A 6,460-nucleotide genomic window follows, 5' to 3' on the forward strand; every position below is an offset into this window, starting at 1 on the left:
AGCTGGGGAACAGTGCTGTAAGTCGTGCTGAAAGGATCAGGTCTTCAGAGGATACGGTGATCAGTCGTATACTCAACAAAGGTCTTGTAATGTGTGTCACTAGTGAAGGGTGCCGAGAGTATCCGAGGGGATAATCACAAAGTTGATTGCTGAAGAGCTATGGGAGTCTGTCCTTGAGTGCGTCCAAGTCCATCCTATATACAAGTCCGCTCATGTAGTCTTAGAGGCATCCGTATGTTCAACATACGGGTGCCGTACTCTTGGCATACGGGTGCCGTATCCTTGGCGTACGGGTTCCGTATTTCTGGCGTACGGATCTAATCTAATCTTATCTCCACGTGACCTGTACCATAGTTCTTCCGTTCCGGGGGAGTCATCTGCTTAACCCTGTCTTTTGTCCATACAAAGGCTGTGCCGCCCGCGTCCTGCTGGCCGGGTGGGGCTCTCGTCGCCTGTAACTTGTTGGGTCGTAACATCAGGTCTCCCCTCCAAAGGTCTTGTCCTCAAGACCCATAAGTAGGTAGTGTCTCCCAGGTTGGGGAGTCGTCAATTCTGCGTCCCTGTTTATCATGATGTTGACAACATGACAGGTCGCGTCCAAAAGTCAAGGGACTCCAAATCAGCACTTCGTTCAGCGTGTGACGACGTCTTCGATCGTTTTGGTTCTTCTGATACCATGCCTTGTACCCGTTGCTTCCGCGCGAAGCGTCCATGTCGGATTGCTGAGGGTTCCAAAGTCTGCCAGGGTTGCAAGAACCTGAAGCGCCCTTGCGATGGCGTGGTGGTGGCGTCGAGCCGTGAGTTTTTCGTTCTTGTCGTGAGGTGTCTTCTTGGTGGTGTGCTGACAAGGGTAGTGCGACGCCTGAGTGATCAGCGTCAGGAATGGGAGGAGAAGGAGGAGCAAGCGAGTGATGCTCTCCTGGGGCTTCATGAGAAGCTTGCTCGTGTTCAGGCCGAGGTGGCTGAAGCGGCGGGTCGTTTGGCGCGAATTCGTACTATTCGCAAGAAGGTTAAGGAGCGTCATCTCGAGACGTTTTCTCGGGGTCTGCAGGAGCTGGAGGATGACGAGTTGCTTTCTGCTTTGGATGCTCACGAGCAGGGTGTCGTGGGTGATCTTCAATCCATAGGGGTTCCTAACGAGGTCGACTGGCCTTCCTTCGGGATTGGCGAGGAGTTTGCGGATTTAGGTTCCTTAGTTCCGGAGCGGTCTGAGAGCTGGAGTACTCCCGTAGAAGCTCCTGGGAATGCTGGAGGTTCTTGACTGGTTCCCATGAGTTGTCTTCGTGTCCGTAACCTTTCCACTTAACGAGATATTCGTCATGACCGTCTTCGTTCCTGTGGTCGATGATTCGCTCGACTTCGTATTCTGGTTCGTTGGGTTCAACGATGATGCAGTCTTCAGTGTGTGATCCGCGTGGTGCTGGTTCGAGGAGTGCGATGTGAAAGACTGGGTGGATTTTCATCGTATCGGGTAGTTTTAGCTTGTAGTTGACTGGCGAGACCTTCTTGAGGATTTCGAAAGGTCCGAGTTTTTTGTAGTCCAATTTGTCGCTAGGTCGCTTGGTTTTGATATTTCGTCGTATGAGGTAGGCGCTATCTCCCTCTTCTAAGGATGGTCCTCCAATCCTTGAAGTGTTGGCGTATTTCTTCATTCGTTCTCTGACGAATTCCAAATCTTGGGAGACGTTTGTCTGGATTTCGCGCATCTTATTGATTCCGGCCACGGCCTTCAGGGCCCGTGGTCCTTCGCGTGGTTCTCCATGTGCGGTAGGTTCGAATCCGTAGTTCAGGTAGAATGGGGAGTGGAGAGTGCTTTCTCCGACTGCGCTGTTGTAGGCGAACTGGGCTGTAGGCAACAGTGGTACCCAGTTGTCTTGATCGTAGTTGACATAGCATCGTAGATACTGTTCGAGTATCTGGTTGATTCGTTCGGTCTGACCATCGGTCTGCGGGTGGAAAGAGGTAGACAGTTTGTGGTCTGCACCAAGTTGCGAAATCAGAGATTTCCAAAACTTCGAAGTAAACAGCTTGTCTCTGTCTGACACAATTTCGTTGGGTAGTCCGTGGTTGCTGATGATGTATTTCAAAAACGTGTACGCAAGGTCTTCTGCTGTACTTGCTTCCAGGTATGGAATGAAGTAAGCGTATTTGGTGAGTCGGTCCACAATGACCAAAACGCTGTCGTAATAGACCTTCGTCAGTGGTTCTCTTGACTTTGGTAGTTTGACGATAAAGTCCAAAGAGATCGAGTGCCATGCTGCTGGTGGTATTGGCAGTGGCTGAATGAGTCCGTAGGGTTTGTGTGGACTGTTCTTGCTTTTCTTGCAGGGTTCGCAATCCCGGATTGCGTCTGCGACGTCCTGTCTTGTTACTCGCTGGTCGTGATGTTGTCGAATTCGTTTCCAGGTCTTGGTAACTCCTTGGTGTCCGTGTGCTCGAGTACTGTGAATCTCTCTGATCATCTCATGCGTCATTTTGTTGGTCGTGCCAATCATGACTCGTCTGGCGATCATGAGGAGTTTCTGTGCTGGAACAAGGTCTCCATTCTTGTCTGTCTTGAGGATAACTTGTGTTTCCTCTGGAACGGGGACTTCGTGATCCGTCCTTCTGCTGAGAGCGTCGGCTCTGCCGTTGTCGGTTCCTTTTCTGTAGATGATCCGGAAGTTGTATTCCGAAAGGAATTCTGACCATCTGACTTGTCGTTTGTTCAGGTTCTTGGATGTTGTGAAGTGTGCGAGGTTCTTGTGATCCGTGTATACGAGGACTTCGTGTTTCGTACCAGATAGTTGTGGTCTCCATTCATGGAATGCTTCGATGATTGCCATGAGTTCTTTGTCGTGGATCTGGTAGTTCAATTCTGGTCCGTGGAATGCTTTGGAGAAGAAGGCACAAGGGTGTAGTCTTCCTTCTTCGTCGCGTTGACCGAGTTGTCCGCCCATAGCGAAGTCTGAGGCGTCGGTCTCGACTTCGAAAGGTTTGTTAGGGTCGGGGATTCGAGTGACAGGTTCTGAGCTGACTTGTTGTTTGACTTTCTCGAATGCGTCATTGCGTTCTTTGGTCCATTCGAATGGGGTGTCTTTCCGTGTGAGGTTCTGGATGCATTGCACGCTTCCTGCGTAACTTTTGAGAAATCTTCGATAGAAATTGACGAATCCTAGGAACGACTGGACGTCCTTGACGTTCTGAGGTGTAGGCCAGTCCCTGACTGCCTGTACTTTCTTCGCTTCCATCTCGATTTGCCCTGGGGTGATGGTGTATCCTAGGAAATCGACTCTTTGGGTGTGGAATTCGCATTTTTCGGCTTCTACCAACAGTTTGGCTTCTTGGAGCTTCTGAAGGACTTGGTGGACGTGTTCCTTGTGTAGCTCGAGGGTAGGTGAGAAGATGAGGATGTCGTCGAGGTAGACGACAACGAATATGTCGATAAATTCGCTGAGGACGTGGTTGATCATTGTCTGAAAGGTGGCGGGTGCGTTGGTGAGTCCGAAAGGCATCACGAGGTACTCGAAGAGTCCTTTACGTGTTCGGAACGCTGTTTTCCATTCTTCGCCTTCCTTCATTCTGATCAAGTTGTAGGCTCCTTTGAGGTCGAGGGCCGTAAACCAGTTTGCTCCATGTAGCAAATCTCGGAGTTCTGAGATGAGTGGTAGCGGGTAACAGTTCTTCTTCGTAATGCTGTTGAGTTGTCGGTAGTCAACGCATAGTCGTAGTTTGCCATTTTTCTTTGGCACAAACAGGATAGGGTATCCTGCTGATGACTCAGAGGGTCTGATGTATCCCTTCTTGAGGTTCTCGTCGAGGTACTTGTCGAGTGCCTCTCGTTCTGTTTCATTGAGTCCATATATCGGATGGAACTTCGGGTGGGAGCCTTCGATGAGAGGGATCTCGTGATCGTAAGGTCCATGTTCTGGTAAGCCTGTTTCCAACTCTGGGGCAAACAGCTTTTCGTACTTCCGGTACTCCTCTGGAATAGCTAGGAGTGGATCTGATCCCTGATCTGATACTGCCGGGGCTACCGTCTTGGAAGGCCGTATCTCCCGGAGATAGGCTACGTATCGGATTCGTTGTATGGTGTCGTCAAGAGGTGCTCTAGAGGATTCGTTTGAGGCCTGGCTCTTGCAGTGCTGCTCAGTGACTGAATCTGACCATTGGAGTTGGCCGGTTCTCCAATCTATTCGTGGGTTGTGCTTTCGTAACCATGTGATTCCTAGGATGACGTCGATGTCTCCCATTTCTGTGATGTCGAATTGGAGTTCTTCTTTCTGGTCATGAACTTGCAAAGGGAGGTGCACTGTCTCCAAAACAATGAGTCCGCCACCGTACTCGACTTGTTCTCCTTCGACCGTCCGTAACGCGTACGGGCGTTCTTTCTTCTGCCATGGTATCTGTCGCTCATTCACCAGTCTGGGTGAGATGAAGTTTCCTTGAGCGCCGCTGTCGATGATCGCGCGCGTCCGTTGTCCTTGGATCTCGATGTCCAGGTCGAAGTGTGCTGCGTCGTAGGTTGCACATAGGGTCTTATGGGTTGTCGCCGTACGTTGCCCTTCTGTCGTAGGCGTCATCAGTTTTTTGACTGTTGAGCTTCTTTTTGTGCCTTCCGCCAGGCCTTTGCCTTGGCTTTGGAGTGGATGAGGCATTCGTCGTGTTCGCATTCTCGCCATCCCTTGTCGTCGTTGTAGCATGACATGGGGTATTCGGGGTCTGGGGTGAAGGTGGCAATGTTTCCTTCGCCGTAGTATCGCATTGTCCAGAATGGGAGTTGTTTGTTGAGGTAGACATCCTGAATGGGTTCTTTAGTGTATCGTCGAGGGTAGAAGTAGAACTCCTTCTTGCCCTTCTTGTGTCTTCTGCAGTTGTCGTCCAGGCATTCGGCCCAAAAGAGGTCTTCGTGGTCCTCGTGGCTGGGGTTCAGTAGCGGGTGGTCTCCTGGTACGAGTGGCGTAGGTGGATGGTTCTTTTTGTACGCTGTCCCATGGAACTGAACTGACTGGTTGTCACTCTTGGGGTTGATGATCTGGTATTCTGGTCGCTTCGGGGGTTCCGGGCTCTCTTCTTCGGAGCTAGATGCGATGTAGGTTTCGTAGTACTGACTAGGCGTGATCCTGTAGTCGGGTGTTTCTTCAGAGTCGTAATCTAAGCCGTCTGGCCCTTCCGGGTGGTCGCTTGCAACGTGTTCGTACGCCTTTCTCTGCTGGGGGGTCCAGGTTCGTGGGTCTCGAGGGTTGTTTGCTGCGACTTGGTTGAGTGTAGTTATCTCGATTTTTCCTCCTGGTGCTACTAGTCCTTGAAGTGCAGGTCTCCTGACTTCTTCAAGTTGTCCTGCCTGGAGCATCTCGTCGAGTTGTTCGTTGATCTTGCGTGTGAGCTTCTGGTTGGAGCCCCTTCGCATCATGGCGAGGGTTCTTGGTTGTTCTTGGGTGGTTCCCTTTTCCTCAGGGGTGTCGTCCTTCTTGAGTCCTTTCCTTGCATCGGGGATCTTTTGGTAGGTAGCAATCCCGCAGGCTTGTCGTAGGACGTCGACACACTGTCGTTGGTGTTCTTCGGGGGTTTTGCATATCCCTGTCTTCTCATAGCCTGACCGGGTCATAGCTAGAGTCCGGGGGGTCTTGGGATACCATCCCGATTGTTTTTTGCCGTCTTGGTGAGTGAGGCAGTTGTCGTCGTAGCATGCGGTCCATGAGAGCGAGGCGTGGGGGATGTCTTTGTTGGCGATGTTGATTTGTCGGCCTTTCTCAGGTACTGGTTGGAACCGCTGTTTCTTGGGTTGTCGGCATTCTCTAGCCATATGTCCTGGCTTGTCGCAGTTGTAGCACTTGAAGTCTCGTGTTTTGTTGTCTTTCTGGGCCACGCTGAGGTCCATAGGGCCACTGTGGTGTCCATAGGCGGTGCTGTTGCGATTCTGGTTGTTCTGCCAGTAGTTTCCTCTAGGGCGCTCGGCTTGCCCGTTGCGTTGAGGGTGGTTCTGCTGGAATCGTTGTTGGGGTTGCCATTGGTATTTCTTGGCCGAGTTGGCTGGGGCTCGCTTTTCGCCTTTCTCCTTGCGTCGTTCGTAGAGGCGGTTGTCAATCTTGATAGCGAGTTCGGCGTACTGAAGGAAGTCTTCCGGGCGATCAAGCTTGATGATCTCGTCCTTGACTTCATCCTTCAAGTTGTTGTAGAACATGAAGATCTTGGTGTCTTCGGTGAGCTTGAGCTGGGCGCAGAGTCTTCTGAATTCTGCTGCGTAGGCAGTAGCAGACTTAGTCTGGCGTAGGTGGGCCAAGTCTCTTTCCGCTTGTCGTGATCCGTCGGGATCCTGAAATAGGGATTTCAGGGCGTCTTCGAATCCCTGGAAATTGGCGAATATGTCCCTAACTTCGCTGGAACAATGGTCGAGGGTCTCATTGTTGAGATATTCTTCAAGGAAGGGCTCGAACCATTGAAGGGCTCGTCCTCGCAGGAAGGTCGCGGCATGAATGAC

This window comes from Colletotrichum higginsianum, chromosome 9 (genome assembly GCF_001672515.1).
Source record: "Colletotrichum higginsianum IMI 349063 chromosome 9, whole genome shotgun sequence".
NCBI classification, from domain to species: Eukaryota; Fungi; Ascomycota; class Sordariomycetes; order Glomerellales; family Glomerellaceae; genus Colletotrichum; species Colletotrichum higginsianum.